This window comes from Spermophilus citellus, assembly GCF_964194105.1.
Source record: "Spermophilus citellus genome assembly, chromosome: 3".
NCBI lineage: Eukaryota > Metazoa > Chordata > Mammalia > Rodentia > Sciuridae > Spermophilus > Spermophilus citellus.
Window position 1 is genome coordinate 185526358 of NC_138184.1, and position 20043 is coordinate 185546400.

Sequence of the window (20043 nt, forward strand, 5' to 3'; positions counted from 1 at the left end):
GGATGCTTTGCAAAATAATATCATTTTTTCTTCAAAATATAAAGTTGAATTTGTTAGTATATAAGAAATGAGTTTAATTAAAGATAGAAATGTTCATCTAAATATTCCAAATTGTATTATTTTCAAGTTGGTTATAAAATTCCCCAAGAAGGAATATTCTCTGTCTTTTGCATTTATGGCCCTCATAATTCCTATTCTAGTGTCTTGGGAACAGAAGACTTAAGATTGTCTTTTTTTTTTTCACTGTTTTAGCATTCTTAATAAAAATGAAGTTGGATTTAATCCTAACAAGTACCTTTGAGAGAGCAAGACAATATTAGCTCACTGTCATGATTTCTGTTAAAGAATTTTATACAGGAAAAAGTGTATTTAGTGGTTTAGAACACTATATTTCATATACATGGATGCTGTTAGAATTGTGGCTCTAGGCTTCCCACATCTGTCCAGGCAAGTGATGTAGATTCTCAAAGTCACTATGTTGACATTTGTAACATGGAGATAACCACCAAATCTACATGTAAAGATTTGATATGGCTGTTAATTTATGCCCCCAATTTATTAGACATGCTGGTTAGCACATAACAATAACTCAGCAATGACTCATAATTATCTTGCCCTCATCATAAAAAATATCTTAGAATTTTCAATTCAGTGTGTGGTTTCGTTCTTTCTTTTTTTTTCTTTCATTCTTTTCTCAAATACTAGTTTATTCAGATGACTCTTAAAGAGGTAGATTAACCTTAGCCAGAATAAGCAATTAAGAATCTAGTTCTAGAGAAGTGGGCCAAGTAGAGATGGTATGGGGGTATGTCTTTATAGGTTCTTACTTTGCCTCCAGGCCAAAGGAACAATGCTGAGGACATTGGCATAAGTTCTCAAATATTCACAGAAGGCCACTGGAGTACACATATGACTGCATATGACTGCAGCTTCCTTTGGCCGAGTGCAAGATGTTGGGCCAGTCTGCTGAGAGACATAAAAAAAAATGCGTTCATGTGGAACTTCCCTTAGAACTCAGGCATGAAGGGGCAAGAATATAAGCACATTTTAGGACATATGTGTGGTGCTTTAATAGATACAGACAGATGAGGCTGGGCATGTAGCTCATTGTCACGGCGCATGCTAAGCAAGCAGAAGGCTCTGGGTTCAACCCCCAGTACCCCCCAAACAACAACAAAAATAATGAAAAAAAAAACAGATACAGCATCAGAAAGCCTGACAGCTAGGTCTATTATGTTAGTTGAACAGGTATGTATTAATTTTATTACCTTAAAATTTCTTTCAGTCCTTCAGTACACTGTGTTTTAACTAAACTTCATGGCCAAGAGAATGAGGTGCAAGGGGCTTTCCCTCAGTAGATAATTTTATGGTAGAAAATGTTCCTGTTTTGACCTTGGCTTATTCTTTCTGTCCTGGTAAGAAACCATCACTGAAATTAGCAGCTAGAGATTTTTCTGTGGTATTTCCATATAATGTTCTTCCAGGGTTGCTGTCTACACTGGATCTTGTTGAAGTCAGTCTGCATTTGGCCACTTCAGATGAAATGTGATGGCTATGGCTATCCTGGCAGTGGACACCATTGCTTCAGGTTTGGTCAGACAAGGGAAGGAGGGCATGTCTTCTAGGAACAATTCTTTACTCCCAGTTCATCAGATGAATCAGAACATGAGGAACATGTGAAAATATAGGAAAAATTGTTGACTGGCATCTTTCAAAATGGGCATTGCAGAGGACATTTCAAGGGACAGATATTAAATCATTGTATGGATCACTATTACCTTAATGAGAACATCTACACATTTTTACAATTGTAGTTTCTTATCTCCATTTTGGTAACCAGTAATATTACCGTAAATATATTTTGGTGCTTGTGGTTCATGAAGTAAGATTATTATGTTATAGTACTATGTAAATTGGAAGAAGTCACTAGAAACATTTATTACCTTGGTACATCATACTGGTCTTGTTACTGTACCTTCACATTTATGTGGTCTTTCTGGCTAACCTTCCTCCTCCCAGTCTGGCTATGCAGCCAATGCTTGAACCATTAGCCCACAGCAGCAACATTATCATGGCATGACCTAACAACATTGATTTACAGTATCAAGGTTCTGGCCCATAAACCTTTTGCTATAGTGACTTCAATATTTGCAAAAGAATTTGTGAATAACCCAGGTCTCCCAGGATGGCTAGCTCAAATAAGATGATAATGGAAAGAAGCAGCTGTTTGATTGTTACTTTCTGGACATTGGATAGAGAATCTTTCTACTTTTGCTCAAGTTTTCACTTGTACTTCTTAGTCTGTTCTTGGTGTATTCCAACCAGCCTCCTTGTTCTCCGAGCTCTTCTATGATTCCTGAGCCAATCTGATTAGTTTTTGTGGCAATCCAATAAGAATGCTCATTCCTTAGGCTGTCTGTACCTTGCAGAATCAATGTCATTTGTGATGATAACAGATTCCTGTGCTCATTCTCTAAGTTGTATGTGCTAATACTTCACATCTCCTTTGTCTCCAGGTGTGGCAGTCAGAGGTGTGCATCTCATCTCCTGATGCAATTTGCCAAGGTCCTTCTGTTAGTTTTGCAGATTGAACACCATGGGATTACAGAAAGATAGGGGTAAATACTGAAGCTCTTCCTCCATTTCTGTCAGTACTTCATTTGCTTTCTGGTACTTTTTAATCAAAATCTCTGTTAAGCTTCTTCTCTATGGTCTTGACTCAACCTGAGCAGTTGCTCCAGGGTCCCTCATTGGTTTTCATTATGGTTACAGAGAGCTTGGGTAGATTCTCAAAATGTTCCAAGGAGACAGCAGAGGTGGTCAACATACAAGTCAAAGTAGAGCAGTGGTCACTGAAGACTATGGACACTGGGCCTGCACTTAGCCCAGGAAACAGCTGCCTAGACTTGAAGCTGCCACCATTGCCTCTTGTTGTTCTTTTGACAAATTACCATTAAGTTAATGACTTAGTAAAATGTAAATATGTCTTATAGCTCTGGAGGCTATTGATGAAGCTGTGTTTCCATCTGTAGACTCTAAGGGAGAATAAGTTCTCTTGCTTTTCCAGCTTTTGAAAACCACCTGCATTCTTTGGTTTATGATTCCTTCATCCATTTTCAAAGCTAAGCACAGCATTCCCAAATCTCTTTAAAACTGAATCTAATTGCCTATGTCATTTAACAAGGACCCTTGTAATTATATTGGGCTTGATTTGATAATGCTAGATAACCTTCCCATTTCAAGATTTCTAACATATCACATCTACAAAATACCTTTGTCAAGCAAGTAAATTTCAGGACACTAAAGGTGGATATCTTAAGAGAGTTGGGAGAGAGATGATTATTCTGTCTACCACAGTGCTCATAATGGATTCAAAACTCTTCATCCATATAAGTGATGATTAGATATAATAAGTTTATTATTTTATTCACCTAATCATGACATGTATTTTTGAGTACTTTTAAGAATTCCAAGACCTATTCAGGTCATTTTGTTTAAGTGACAAATGAATATTTACTACAACATATAAAACATTTTGACATTTTACAATTTATAGTTTCCCTAATGCAACATACTATTAAAGTTAGGTGAAGACAGATTAAGTGTGTAAGCATAAACTCTTGATGACATCTCATTGATATCCATTTAATTGTTTCTGTATCCAGGGGATGTCTCTGTGAGTGCTACTTCAATATTTAATAGGTTAAGGTAGTTTGTGAGTGCTATTAAAATCAATTACTGTTTGTTCATTTTGGAGAACACTGAGGAGAATTAACCTCCAAGTAAATTCCAAGCAGATGGTTAAATTGCTTACTGCTACAGTTATCACATCTATAGAGCATTTGTAAAAGTGCACATTGCAGTGTACAAGGAAACTATCAGCTGAATCATGACAGTATTAAAAATAAGTTGGTCATTACTTATAACCTCCCTAAATCTCCTGGGTTCCAGAGGATCTCACTTCAGTTTTTTATTAAGTATTTATAGCTGACAAGAAGCAACCAAAGTCTTTCCGAAAGTCGGTTAAAACATTCCAAAATTTTATGAATGCTAAATATTAATGTTAAAATATGAATCAAGATAAATAGTCCATTAATTTCTTTGATAACAAGCACAGAATATTCACAAATTTGTTCTCTAAGGATGATGAATTACAGTGAAGGAATAAATGGTTCAAGATAAAAAAAAAATATTTGATATTGTCTCAGATGTCATAGCCCAGTTGGCTTTTAATTTCTAGCACACTGAAGCAGCTCATACCAATATAATTATTGGGGTAGTATCTGGTAAATGATTCTGTGGATTTTAAAATTTGTTTCAAATTGTTAAATGTTAAAAGAGAATATTTAGGGTTTTCTGACTTGGAAGTCTCATGACAAGAAGAACATAGTCTCATGGCAAGAAGAACATAAACAATTTGGCAATCAAAAATTCTTAGATTATTAGATAATTGAGACCACACAGTCACTTTTACACTGCAAAAATACAGATAGAAAAAATACTGAAAGAGAATCACAACTTGCCAGGAGCTAAAGGAAATGCCACAGTTGGAGGCCATGCTTGCAAGGTAACTTTATAATTGACAAAAGGCTAGAGACAGTACAGATTAGTTAGAAAGACTCAGGGGTTCTAGACTTGGGGGCAGGTAAATGAAAGCTTCATTTATTGTATTTCTAGAAACTTTACCAGGTTCTCAAAGAGAAAAATCTGAGAAATAGTCTCTTGTGCATCTGTAAGGTAAAGGGCAAAGTTAGCCACTTGAAATAAACCAAGAGCTCTCTGTTCTTTTTAGCAAGGCATACTTTGACTAAAATTATTTTTGTCAGAACCAACCAAACAGGAATTTTCAAAGCCTAAGTGATTTCAGGTAAAGAATATACTCAATTCAGGCTCACTAAAAGACTAAGGCCTAATCATATGATTACAAAACATTTCACTCACTCCACACCACACATACCATCACATCGTTAGAGGTATGGTACAATAATGGGGTTACAGCTAAGAAAAATTGAAGGCCTCAGACCCTAACCAAAGGATTTAAAATCAGCACACTACAGTGATAGAGCCACATCAGTGTTTGTAGCAGCTCAATTCACAATAGCTAAGCTATGGAACCAACCTAGGTGCCCTTCAACAGAGATGAATGGATAAAGAAAATGTGGTATATATACACAATGGACTATTACTCAGCTATACAGAAAAATTAAATAATGGTATTTGAAGAATGGATGGAACTGAAAACTATTGTGCTAATTGAAATAATCCAATCCTCCAAAACCAAAGATTGAGTATTTGCTCTGATATGTAGGTGCCAACATACAACAAGTGGGAGGTGAAGACTAGAAGTTCACTGGATTAGACAAAGGGGAATGAAGGGAGGGGAGTGGTGATAGGAATAGGAACGGCAGTAGATTGAATCAGACATAACGTTCCTATGTTCATAGATGAATATACCACCAGTAAAAAACTACATCAAGTAAAACCAGAAAAACAGGATTCTGATTAGATCCATGTATGTATAATATGTCAAAATCAACTCTACTGTCATGTATATCTGAAAAGAACAAATTAAAAAAAATCTATAGGAATTTTTTTTTAAAGTTGAGACAAAAACAAGGATAGTAGAGGAAATTTTACCTTCTGAAATCTTGTGTTACTCAGTTTTTTGCTATGTGTGGGAAAATGATTGAGAAAACACACATAAAGGAGGAAACTTCTTTATTTCACATTTTTAGAGGTTTCAGTCCATGGTCAGCTGACTCCATTGCTTTAAGCCTATGATGAGGCAGAATATTATGGTAGAAGGGTATGGTGGAGAAAAGATGCTTATGTCATGGTCAGGAAGCAGAGACAAGAGAGTAAGGAAGGGGCCAAGATAAGATATGACTGTCCCTCTAGTAACCTATTTCCTCCGATAAGTTTCTACCTCCTATAGATTTCAGCAGCTCCCATAGTCCATAAATTATGAACGCATCAATGGGTTAGCTCACTGAAGATGTGAGAGTCCTCCTATTTTAATCTCTTTCCACAACTCCACCTCTAAAATGCATTGGGACCCAAACCTTCAAAACATGAGCCTTGGGGATACATCAGTTAATGGATGACCTATTGTAGAATATCCATGGAATGAAACATTATTTAGGCAAAAAAGTATCTTCCTAACTGTGCTGTAAGGCCATGAAGAAACAAGGAGGAAACTCACATGATTAAGTGAAAAAAGCCAGTCTTCAATGACTAGATAGTATATGTTTTTAAGTATGTAGTTTTCTAGAAATGGAACATATAGAAATAATAAGGGGAAAGAAGAGATGAATAACAGCACTGAATATCTTTAGGGAAATAAAATTATTCATCATGATGTTTCAATGGCTCTGTATTCTGAAAGGGTTGAGGATGAAAAACTGTCTGCATCGGTGCAAACTTAAAAAACTGAACTCTAGGGGCTGGGGATGTGGCTCAAGCGGTACCGCGCTCGCCTGGTATACGTGCGGCCCGGGTTCGATCCTCAGCACCACATACCAACAAAGATGTTGTGTCCGCCGAGAACTAAAAATAAATAAATAAATAAATAAATAAATATTAAAAATTCTCTCTCTCTCCTCTCTCCTTTCTCACTCTCTCTTTAAAAAAAAAATAATTACAAGTAGCTCAATACCAGAAGATAATAGATGCTTCATCTAAATAAATGGAATTCATATAAAAAAAAACTGAACTCTAAAGTGGATGTGGGTTACAAAGAAAAATTAATCATTTAGGAAAATAATGCATGAAAGCTGGTTAATAAAAATGAGAATTGAAAATGTTATGTATCCACTGACTATTTCTGTTTGAATAATTTTAACTAGAATTAAATATTTGTAGTTTTTCTTCTGATGTGATGTTTGCATACAATAAAATGCAGCAGTTATACTGTATTTTGCCCATATTTTCAAAAATTCTTGCACATGCCAGGCGTGGTGGCACACACTTATAATCCCAGTGACTTGTGAAGCTGAGACAATAGAATTTAGAAGTTGAAAACGAGCCTCAGCAACTTAGTGAGATGCTTGGCAATTTAGTGAGAACCTATTTTTAAATAAATAAATACATAAAAAGGTCTGGGGTCTCTTATTTTTCCAAATGAATTTCATGATTGCCTTTTCCTATTTCTATGAGGAATGACAATGGGATTTTAATTGGAATCATATTGAATCTGTTTAGCGCCTTGGGTAGTTTGGCCATTTTGGCAATATTAATTTTGCGTATCCAAGATCATGGGAGATTTTTTCATCTTCTAAAGTCTTTTTCAAATTCTTTCTTTAGTGTTCTGTAGTTTTCATTGTAGAGGTCTTTCACCTTTTTTTTTTGTTGTTGTTGTTTCCCAAGTATTTTATTTTATTTGAAGTTATTGTGAATGGCATAGTTTTCCTAATTTCTCTTTAAGAGGATTTATCACTGATGTATAGAAATGAATTTAATTTATGGGTGTTGAATTTGTATCCTTATACTTTGCTGAATTAATTTATTAATTCCAGAAGTTTTCTGGTGGAGTTTTTTGGATCCTCTAAGTATGGAATCTTATTGTCAGCAAATAGTGGTAGTTTAATTTTTCTTTTTCTATTTGTATTCCTTTAATTTCTTTCATTTGTATATTTCTCTGGATAGAGTCTCAAAGATTATGTTTAATAGAAGTGGTGAGAGAGGGCATCCCTGTCCTGTTTAGTTTTTAGAGGGAATGCTTCCAAGTTTTTGCCACTTAGAATGATGCTGGCCTTGGATTTAGCATAGATAGCTTTTACAATGTTGAGGTATGTTCCTACTATCCCTAGTTTTCTAGAGTTTTGAACATGAAAGGGTGCTATATTTTGTCAGATACTTTCTCTTCATCAATTGATACAATCATATAATTCTTATCTTTCAGTCTATTGATATGGTGGATTATATTTGTTGATTTCTCTATGTTGAACCAGACTTGCATCCCTGGAATGAACCCTACTTAATCACTATGTGCCGCAGTCTGGCTAGGCACAAAATCATGAGCCTCTCACAGCCTTGTAGATTCAAACAGCAATTCTTTATTCCCGAACTCACACGGCACTCTACACGTGTTCTGGGCAAAATCCACGTTCTGGGCAAAATTCACGTACTCCACCAGGCTCTGAATCCCAAATACTCTTTGAATCCCAAGAGAACTCAAGGGGAACTCAAGGCGCCTGAGGCAGCAGGATACGCCCTATTCCCAGCAGGGTACACCTTAAACCTGGATCCGCCCTGGTCCTTGAGCAAGGTCACTTTACTCAAGCATACATGCAATGTCACTGCAAATGACCTGAGTCTAAGACAAGCCCATTTCCACAATGGAGAGTCCTTCCTCTAAGCAACATGGGGTAGGCTGACAAGAAAATTTTCGATTCGTTATTCCTACTTGGCAATGGCTCTCAGCAACTATGTATTCATATGCAATTTGCCAGAATTTTATTGAGAATTTTTTACATCAATGTTCATCAGGGATGTTAGTCTAAAATTTTCTTTCCTTGATGTGGTTTTGGTATAAGGATGATATTAGCTGCATAGAATGAGTTTGGAAGGGTTCCTTCTTTTTCTATTTCATGGAATAATTTGAGAAGTATATGTACTAATTCTTCTTTACAGATCTTGTACAATTCAGCTGTGAATCCCTCTGGTCCTGGGATTTTCTTGGTTGGTAGGCTTTTAATGGGGTCTTCTATTTCCTTGCTTGAAATTGATCTGTTTAAATTGTGTATGTTCTCTTGACTCAGTTTGGGTGGATTATATGCCTCTAGAAATTTTTCAGTGTCTGAGTTTTTCTATTTTACTGGAGTATAAATTTTCAAAGTAGTGTCTGCCATGATATTTCCTTGTTCATCACAAATTTTAGTGATTTGAGTTTTTTCCTTCCTTCTTTTCATTGGAATGGCTAAGGATTTATCAATTTTATTTATTTGTTCAAATAACCAGCTTTTATTTTGTAAATTTTTAAAATTGTTTCTTTTGTTTAAATTTCATTGATTTCCACCCTGATTTTGTTTGTTCTTCTAGGGCTTTGAGATGTAATGTCAGGTTGTTTATTTGTTGACTTTTTCTTCTTTTAATGAGTGAGGTTAATGCAATTCACTTGGAAAAGTAAGCAAGCCAGAATAGTCAAAGCCATCCTTAGCAAGAAGACTGAAGCAAGAGGCATCACAATACCAGACCTTAAACTATATTACAAGCTCTGGTAAACAAACAAACAAACAAACGGACCAAAAAAAAAAAAAAACCAACATGGTATTGACACCAAAATAGGCATGTAGACCACCAATGGTACAGAGTAGAAGACACAGAGACAAAATCCACATAAATACAGTTATTTAATACTAGATAAAGGTGCTGAAAACATACATTGTAGAAAATATAGTCTCTTTAAAAAAAATGGTGCTGTAAGAACTGGAAATCCATATGCAGCAAAATGAAACTAAACCCTTATCCCTCATCACACAAAACTCAACTCAAAGTGGATCAAGGACTTAGGAATTAGACCAGAGACTCTATGCCTAATAGGAGAAAAAGTAGGTCCAAATCTTCATCACGTTGGATTAGGCCCTAACTTCCTTAACAAGACTCCTACAGCACAAGAAATAAAATCAAGAATTAATAAATGGGATAGAACCAAACTAAAAAGCTTCTTCTTAGCAAAAGAAACAATCAATGAGGTGAAAAGGGAGCCTACATTTTGGGAGCAAATTTTTGGCACAGGCACATCGGATAGAGCTCTAATCTCCAGGATACATTAAAACAAACAAACAAAAAAACCCTCATAAAAACTTAACACCAAAAAAAAAAAAACCCAAAACAAAAAAACAACCAATCAATAAATGGGCTAATGAGCTCAACAAACACTTCTAAGAAGATGATACACATTATATCAACAAGTATATAAAAAAGTGTTCAACATCTCTAGTAATTAGAGAAATGCAAATCAAAAAAAAACTCTATGATTTCAACTCACACCAGTCCAAATGGCAGTTATCAAGAATATAGAGAACGATAAATGTTGTTGAGGATGTGGTTGAAAAAGCACACTCATACATTGCTTGTAGGACTGCAATTGGTGCAGCCACTCTGGAAAGCAGTATGGAGATTCCTTAGAAATCTTGGAATGGAACCACTGTTTGACCCAGTGGTTCCTTGGTCAACTTCCTTGGTCAACTTCCAAAAAACTTAAAAATCAGCATACTATAGTAACACAGTCACATCAAATGTTTATAGCAGCTCAATTCACAATAGCTAAACTGTGGAAGTAGCTTAGATGCCCTTCAATAGATGGACAAATAACTGTGGTATATATACAAATAGAATATTACTCAGCATTAAAATAGAATAAAATTATGGCATTTGCAGATAAATCAATAGAGTTGGAGAACATCATGCTAAGTGAATAAGCCAATCCCCCAAAACCAAAGGCCGAATGTTCTCTGATAAGTGGATGCTAATCCATAATAGGGGGGACATGGGAAAAATAGAGGAACTTTGATGGGGCCTAGGTGAGGGTGAGGTGGGTGGGGGCTCTGGAGCAGGAAAGTTAGTAGAATGAGATACTTTATGTACAACCAGAGAAATGAAAAGTTGTGCTGCAATTGTGTACAATGAAACAAAATGCATTTTGCTGTCATATAAACCTAACTAATATAAACCTAATTAAAATAAATAACTTAATAAAAATATAAAAAAATAAAGAAATAGAAATTGAGAGTCAAAGAAACAGAGAAAACATTGTATTTTTAACCTTAAGTTTGATGAGAAGTAAATAGTCATGGAGAAGTGTGATTGGTAATAATTTTACATGTTTGTTTTGTTTCACTTGTTCTGAAAAAAACAAAGGGGCAGGGCTGGAGATGTGGCTCAGTCTTAAAGTGCCCCTGAGTTATATTCCCATTACAAAAAACAAATCTTGCATGTGAGTAAACCAACTACAACCAAAATACTTATGATTACACCTACCTTAGAGAGTTTAATCCCTTTCCCAATCAATGTCTTTTCTCATGTCTCCAGGGGCAACACTGTTCTAAAATTATCTGGAATGGATAATTACATTCTATAATTTCAAACAAATTGGATCAGAAAGAATATATTAAGACATTTACTTAGAATTGTGTTTTAGATGATTCATGTTGGGTGTATTTTACCAAATCATTAATTTTTTATTACTTAATTGTATTTCATTTTGTGGATATAGCACTATTTTTAATCCATTCTCCTTTGGATGAATATGGAAAGTATTTAAAGATTTTCACTATTCCAAAGGCAGTGGGCACAGGGGTTGAGAAGCTGCTCTTTTGCAAAATTTTTATAATCATAAATCTTCATATCTCTTGTGTAAATAAAGAGAATATAATTTGGGGGTTATATGGTAGATTTACACTTAGATATATGAGAAACTTACAGAAGAGTATCCAAATTTGTGGTATAGACAAATTACAATTGTTTTAACATGCATTTTCTTGATTACTAACAATGTTTTATCCTGGCTTCATATAGGTAATATAAGAAGTAAAGCTGTGGTCTGTTTGAATGTGTCATTAAAATTTATAACATTCTATTTCCTCTGTGTAAGAGAACTTTTATACTGTTTATTAGTATAATATATATATATTTCCTCATACAAAATATTTATATATAAAAATAAACTAGACTAAGGACAAAATTACCGAAAGTTGTCTAGCATTTCAGGGTTGGAGAACATTTAAAAGTGTGGTCATTATAAATATTTCCAAACAAATCTTCCTATGCATTCTAGCAGACTACTGAGCTGATCCACATCAACTAGAAAAGGAAAGTGAAAATAATGAGAATCAAGTTGAAAGCCAATTGATATCAAGTCAAGAGAAAACGAAAAATGAATCATATGTTGAAACGTTAATAAGACTACTCTTGCCAAAGTTGACAGATCAAATGAAAACTTAAATATCTATATTTTCAAAAATATTAAAGATATTTTAATGATGCTTTTTCTTAATAGAATTACCAGATACAATCTTTCTTAATAAAACCTGGCAAATTTAAATTAATTTAAAATTTCAATTATTTATTAACTGAAGCTTTTTTCTGCTTAAAATTACCAAGCTGTACCCATAAAAAGAACTATTTATAGAAAAGCCTCTTCAATGTATGTCGTTGAGGTCTTAGTTGAAGAGCAATTGGCTATAGATTTGTAAATTTATTTCTGAGTTTTCTATCATGTGTCATTGGCCTATGATAGTTCTTTTTGGTTATTACATGCTTTGTTTTGGTTATTACAGTTTTGAAGTATATTTCAAGGTCAGGTATTATGTTGCCTACAGATTTGTCCTTCTAATACCTGATTTTTAAATCTCATTTATCTTTATTATTTTTACTGACTGGGTTCTTTGGTGGTTCCATACAGATATTAAGGTTATTTTTTTTTCTATTTCTGTGAAGAATGTCATTGAAATCAACTAATGAGTCCATTGATTAATTAATAAAGAAAATGTGGTGTATATTTACATATATATTACATTTATATATATATAAAGATAATTCATCCATGAAGAAGAATGAAATCCTGTCTTTGTGGCAACATGGATGGAACTAGGATAGCATTTCAAGTGAAATAAACCAAACACTGAAAGACAAATACCATGTTTTCTCAATCATATGTAAAAGCAAATTTAAAAAAAAAGGTTTCATAGAAGTAGTGAGTAGAATATTGGTTTCTAGAGGTGAGGAAGTATGGAGAGGTGAGATAGAGAACAATTAGATAACACCAATTATTAACACACAGTTAGATAGGAGGAATAAGTTTTATTTTCTACAGTTACAGAATTGTAAAGTGACTGTGGTTTGTGATCATTTATTATATCTTATAAATAACTAGAAAAACTTTGAAGATTTGCAACATAATAAAATGTTAAATGTTTAAGAAGACAGAAATAATAATGTTAATTTGATCATATACATTACTTACATGTAATGAATATATATTGAAATATTATTTTGCACTCAATAAGTACTATAAGTGCTTGTCAATAAAAATTTAAATAATAATACTTCATTGTTTACTTAAAATTTCCAATAAAAATATTTTATATTGAGTGTGGTGATGGTTGCACAGTCAGAATACACTTAAAGACATTACATCTTACATTTTAAATGAGAATTGTCTGGCATGTCAATTATATCTCAGTAAAGTTGCTAAAAAAAAAGAATGAGCTTCTCAAACATGGTACTCAGAAGCCTGCCAGAAAGATCAAGGTATCACAATATAAACATTATTATGTTAACTCTTTCCAGAGCCCCCGTTGTATTCTAAGTTTTAGGACAAGTTTTAAATTCAAATTTGAAATGAGAATTATAGGAAATCAAACATACTAACAATATGGCAAAAGTGACAAGTTTGGATCATCAATATACTTGTATAGAGTATTTAGTTTGCAGTGTCTGTTATAGCTCATGATTCCCTCAAAACACACACACACACACACACACACACACAACACACACAAATATCTTATACAGGTTATTATGCTCCAACTATGTGGTTACTTCATAATTACAAATTACTTTCAAGTGAAAATCAAGAGTAGTTATATATATATATATATATATATATATATATATAGAGAGAGAGAGAGAGAGAGAGAGAGAGAGAGAGAGAGAGAATTTATCTTACAATATTTAAAATATCTTGGGTATTTCAATTATGTATTTTATACATGGGGAGGAAATAAGTAAAAGTTAATAAATGAGTACTGAACCCTAGTTAAAATGGGACTAAGAAATTTTGGTGTGCTATCGCACAACAGGGTGACTATACATAACAATAATGTACTGTACATTTCAAAAGCTAGAAGAAATATTTTTAAGTTTTCCTCATACGAAAAAGTCAAATGTTTGAAGAGTTAAATATACTTATGAGATTTAAACTTTATTAATATATGTTGGAACATTTTATGTACTGTTAGAAGTTACATATGAGGTGTTGCACAAAAGCACATGTGTGAGATGTAGGAATGCTCAGGGGTGGCATTCTTATAGCATAAGAATTGTAACCTAATCAGTGGATTAATTCACTGATATGGGTTAACTGGGTGGTAACTCTAGGCTGTTTGGGTTTGGGTGGAGGAAGTAGGTTACTGTGAGTGTGTCTTTGGGTTTTATATTTCGTACATGGCAAGTGGAGCTCCCTCTCCGCTTCCTGGATGCTATGTCCTGAACTGCCTCCCTCTGTCTCACACCCTTCCCAGAGCTATAGAGTCAGCAGACCATGGGCTGAACCTCAGAAACCACGAGCCAAAAGAAATTTTTCTTCCTCTAAGTTGTTCTCATTAGGATTTCTGGTCACAGCAATTCTAAGATGATTAAAACAGTACTTCATTCAATACGTACACTTTTTTATATTTTTATGTATTAGCTAAAAATAAAAGTGAAGTAGCATTGTAATAACCTAAAAAATGTATTTCAGCACATAAGTTGAAACCATTCCCATGCATTGATGTACCTAACAAAGATTGTACATACATGCATTCTTGTGAAAACATTTTTATATATTAAAAATAAGGAAATGAATCATCTACCTAGCATGTTTGAATTTCTTCTCCAGTATAGAGTAACATCATCATTGGGTTCAATCTGGAAAGTGAAAAAGCTGGGAGTAATAAATTGCTTATACCAACACACATCACGTGCAAAAGGTTAATTGAATTGCCCCATCATTAATTCAGAAAACAAATCGGTAATACTAATCTCAAAACATTAGACCTAAGTCAAAGTTCTTTTTCTTTTTAGCTCATCTCAATTTGTGTGGTTACATTAGTTATGATAGTTTTAGCTCAATTAATGATGAACATTTAAAAGATTAATTTATTTTAAAAATTAAATGTTCTTTGACCTCTTAAAGGAGCATGTTATGTTCACAACATTGCAAATGACATTCAGATATGCTTTCAATCACTTAATGTGATTAAAGAGCAACACTTATCCAAGGATGGTGGCAATTTGTTGATTTAGTTTATATGCAAAGGCCTTCATCCAGACCCAGGAAGCTCTGATAGAAAAGTGTGCTAAATCCAATAAAAAATATGTGACAATTATAATGCTGGCTGTTTCTAGTCTCCCAAAGACAGAACAACAAATTCTTAAAAAAAAAAAAAAAACAAGTACTAGTCACAAATTTCAACTCTGTAACTACTCTTGGGATATTCCTAAATTTTCTTTGTCTTTTAATAGTTGTTCTCTCCATATTATTCTTTATGTATTTCATTTCATAATTTTATTCAGTTCTATAAATAGAAGTATCCTCTAAAATTTTCACTTTAATGTGTAAGATTTGAAATATGTATATTACTGCAGGGAATGTATGTGTTTTTAAGATTAATGATTCTCTGTCTTCATGTTCCTCATTAACAGGTTTCTAGTCATACTACTACTTATAGTTCCAGTGTTTACTACAAGGATGAACACTTAGGGATTATTTTCAAATGCATATATTAATATAATTATAAATCAAATAAATATATTAACATATTAATAAGTCAAAAATATACATAAATAGCAAGTAAAAAGTTTTTCATGTGTAGCAATTTGTCGCCCACATCCTATATGGGCAACAGAGTTAGGGTCACTCTACATGACGGCACAAATACAAAATACCTTTTTGGGGGGTCAGGGAAGGCTTTGCAACCTCAAAAGTCATCTCCCACTCTGGCAGGCAAGAGGAGCAAGGGAGGCAAGAGGGAAGAGAGCGAGCACATTCTAATCCCCCCGCTATTTATTGGGGAGAAGACATTTGAAAGAATATTCCACCCAAATAAGGCAAAAGGTAGGGTTTCAAGAGGTGGAGTCTTGCTTGGTGATGTCTTGTGGTCAGCAGACTGATTGACATCTTGGCAAGTCACACCCATCTCAGGTGCTCTGTGGGATCACAGGCAGAGTGAGAGGAAAGGCATTTTTGTGTCACATAGGCCAATCATCGCACAAGGCCAGACCAGTCCCCTCATATGCTCAAATGTGCATAGCTCTCACACACAGTCCATGGATGTCTCATGACACCAATATCTAGAATGCTCAGGACTATTTTGCTGACCATCTCAGTAAAATGGCCTCCTCACCATAATATTTTCAAAGTACATGTTCATATACCATAATTGCTAATAGAAATTACATGAATGTCCCAGGTTAATCGCAAACTTGAAATTATACCAACTAAAACACATTATTTTTTCTTCAACTATGCTGAATTCTTCAGTCTGACTAGTGTTAAATCTCTAGGCACTGTATACACCTTTGACTATGGCCCTAACTATGTATTTCCCAACTACTGCCTAAGTTATTCCCTTTAAAACTAAAGTTTCCAGGCTTCATTAAGATGTTGACTTAGGAGATAAAAGCAAAGTCTTGTTTGTATACTGTTGGTAAAAATGTAGATTGATAGGAAACAGTATAGAAATTTCTAGAGAATTTAGAAGCAGAGCTACGATTTGGTCCAGAAATTCTTCTTCTGAGTATACGCACCCCAAAATGAAATTACTACCTTCTAAAGATATCTATACTTTAATGTCAATCAAAGTACTATGCACAAAAGTCAAGACATGGAAACAAAATTATATGTTCACTAATGGACTAATTGGTAAAGAAGGATGTGATATATACAAACAGTGGACTATTATGCAGCCTTAAAAGGTATGAGATGCCACCAGTTGCCATAAGAATGAATGAACATAGAGGGCACTAGGATAAATTAAATAAGTCAAACTCCAGAAAGAAAAAAAAATTGCATGATCAAACTTACACTTAGAATCTTAAAAAAAAATCAAGTAGTGAAAAATAAAGTGTTTGGCAGGGCCAATGGTAGGGGAAATGGTGAGAATGAGTCATAAGAACAAATTTTCAGATAGGTAAATGAACAAGTTTTAGATCTTAAGCATAGTATGAGGACTATAGGTAATAAAACTGTGCTAAATATGGAATTGATGCAGAATGAGCAGATTTTAGCTGCTCTTGCCAGTCAGACAAAAAAAGGGTAATTATGTAAGATGATGGATATATTAATTTGCTACACTATAGTAACTTTTTTACTTTCTATATGTACACACAACATCATGCATGCTCTATACATTAATCATACACAATAACACTTATTTTTTGAAAGATGATGATTTGGCTTTTATAACTTGTCCTATTTTAATTTAAGCCATCATTTCTTAATCCCATGTTTATCTATTTACAGGGGCCACCATGGTCCCTAACATGTCCTATAGACTTCCATATCTAAACCTTTTCTATAATTGTCCTTCCTCAATGAAAAATTTCTTTCCTAACCTCATACCTTCAATTTACACTCATTTGTCTCAGTCCCTAGGTCAAATGCTATTGTCTCATCTGGCCACTCCTCCCTTCAAGAGTACATCTAGTCATAGATATCCAGGTAATACACTCCAAATCAGGTATGCATACATTACTTGTATTACAAAGACAAAAAGAAGTCAAATCCTTGACCAGTTTATTCTTAGTTTATTAAGATGACATATGCAAATATAAAACTTAAATGCAAACCTTATGTTTTATCATATAATTAGATACTATTTTAATAGACGATAGAGTAAATCTGAGCAGGAACACAGACTTATTATCCAGTCTACAGACTTTTGTTAATTTCAGCAATTCCTTGATACATCACAATAACATTTTCTACACAAGTTGACCTTACTCACATCGCCCTATAGGAACTGAACAGGTGAGATATCAACAAAGAAGATTATATATGAAAATCTACAGGAACTGATCACCCGAGAGAAAATAGGAGTGGGAGTGAGATCGAGAGGAGGAAGGAGAGGAGAGGGAGATGGAGAAAAGCAACACAGAATTTTGCTCAATAAAAATTAGACATTGTATAGCAAATGGATGAATTAGTGATGAAGATCAAACAAAAGGAAGTTTCAGTAAAAACAAGAAATAATAATTCCCAAAGAAGGAGGATTTATATTATTAGAATAATGTTCCCTGAGTACTCAAAATAGGACAGAGAAGAGAGAAGTATGGTTGGCAGTCCTGACCAAAAAAAAAAAAAAATCCCTGATTTCTAGGAATTTAAAATTCAGAAAGAAAACAGAGGCTTGGTTGATTTTACAGAGTAATAAATTTTCCTGATATTATAAGGGAGAAAGAATCATTTGCAATTGTGTATACTTACTATAAAAATAGATTTTTCAATTTTATCAAACAAACCCTTCATGTAAGCATTTATTATAACAAAATGGATTGAAGAGAATACTTCTAATCATAGGCTTCTCAGATATGTTTTAGGTCTTCCCTGCCCATTGATGGCTTCCCTAAAAGTATCCCATGACACACTCTGTAATTCAGGAATGTGTGTGTGTGTGTGTGTGTGTGTGTGTGTGTGTGTATGCCCATATATATGTACATATTTGTGTATATATGTATATGTGTGTGTGTGTGTTTCTCTGTGTAGTATCTGTGGCTCACTATTTTGGGAAAATCCATGGGTTTAGTTAAAAAATAATTAGAACAGCTAATAAAAAATAAAAGATAATTGTTGAACTCTTTTTGGAATAATTTGCAAAGCAATATGTGTGAGTGTGGGTGTAATTACCTAATAAATAGGTACTAACCTAGATATATATTTTGTTGGAATAATTGAGTCAACAATTATACTCTTAGCCTCTTAGAAATAAAATTAAACTCATGGATAATTAAGTAAATGGCTTGGTTTTATTATAATATTTCCTATACAATAATATTATCAGTTCTATTGAAGAAATTGCAGAGTTTAGAAAAATTTCTCAGTTAATATTTATTCATCTATAGTTTGAGATTGAAAATATCTAGCTTATAGTATGAATTGTGGGTTTAGATTTATAGTAAAACCGAAACTGGAAATAAACAATTTCTTCATGTAGTTCACTTTCTACAGTAATTATTCCCTACCCTACAATAATTTAATTTATTCTCACTTTAATACATCTTTATACTGAGAGTTATCTCCTGTTTATATTATAATAGTAAATTATTAGAAAGTTTAGGAGTGTTCTCTCAGTTTTCCAGTTTATATGGATTAATATTTCATCTCAATTTTAACAGGTCATATTTGTACTTTATCCTTCTAAATAGAAATTAATAAAAATCATATAAAAATTTATTGGAGCAGATATTTTGGCAAATTTCTTTGTAACAGATCTGTGATACTTGAATACCATTGTCTCCTGTTATAATAACACATTCATGTCAATGTGTAGGATATAGAAATTCACTTATGTATTAATGCAATTAAAATACACTGATTGTCTCTCCCACCAACTTATCACTATATTAACATAATATCTTAGTGATATTATGATTAGCCAATAGATTGATATCCAAATGTTCTTTAAGATTGATTCAAATTGAAAGAAGTACTCCAGTTAGAGAATTATTATATAAAAAGATAATAGAAGAAAGGTTTTTTTTCTACTTTTGGCATGCCAAAATTCATTGTGTTCTATAAATATTATTCATTCATTGTGTTCTATAAATATCAACTATGACTCATGGTTAGTCATAGTTGATATTTATAGAACACAATGAATCATGCACTTAACATTCATGTTTATCAAGACCCCATTTATGTAGGTGCTATTAGCACATCTGGAAACTAAGATTGACAAAGAATTTACATAAAGTATTCATAACTAGACAGGTACATGTGTCTGGGCTTGCTTTTTACACATCCCTAGTTATGGAGCTAATGCCAAATGCAGAGGTTAGCAGTAATGAGGATCAGAATAGAGTGCAGTTGATGAATTTTTCAGGTAAATATCCACCCTTTCTGTTTTAGAGTTGTGGAGAATTTTTAACCCGATTGTTAAAGGAAAATACATTCAAAATGCCCTATGAGGGGCTCATCCTGTCTTGACCCCAGAAGCTTTCTTTCACAGTTCATGCACAGGTACTAAGCACCTCATGCCCTCAGCCAAATTACAATTCTCGAACTAATCTATTTTTCCTAAAGACAGGACTTACGAAAAAAAATCTTTTAAAGGAACTAGTCAT

At 33.6% G+C, this 20043-nt stretch overlaps 1 pseudogene across 1 annotated transcript in view; it reads right to left on the minus strand.

Moving 5' to 3' along the window:
- Window positions 1–2141: 2141 nt before the first annotated feature.
- LOC308643468 (vesicle transport through interaction with t-SNAREs homolog 1B-like) overlaps window positions 2142–20043 on the minus strand; it is a 50965-nt pseudogene continuing 33063 nt past the window's right edge. Inside the window, exon 2 of the transcript in view lies at window positions 2142–2718. The product of the transcript in view is annotated as a vesicle transport through interaction with t-SNAREs homolog 1B-like (transcript). The remainder of the gene's footprint in view (window positions 2719–20043) is intronic.